This window comes from Etheostoma spectabile, chromosome 10, assembly GCF_008692095.1.
Source record: "Etheostoma spectabile isolate EspeVRDwgs_2016 chromosome 10, UIUC_Espe_1.0, whole genome shotgun sequence".
NCBI classification, from domain to species: Eukaryota; Metazoa; Chordata; class Actinopteri; order Perciformes; family Percidae; genus Etheostoma; species Etheostoma spectabile.
This window is the reverse complement of record NC_045742.1, coordinates 23,393,573-23,393,778: the sequence shown is the minus strand read 5'-3', so window position 1 is coordinate 23,393,778 and position 206 is coordinate 23,393,573.

The window sequence follows — 206 nt, the reverse complement described above, 5'->3', positions numbered from 1 at the left end:
TTTCTGTAGCTATTGAGGAGGAGAGAGGGGGGGCAAGGTGGAGGCTGGGGGTGTGGCCATGACCAACTGCCACATAATGTCTCTCTCTCATGGGTGGCCAAATTCTCCGGGCGGGCAAAGCAGAGAAAGGGGAGGTAACCTTGCTCCTTACGACCTCATAGAGGGCAAGATTCCAGATCGGCCCATCTGAGCTTTCATTTTCTCAA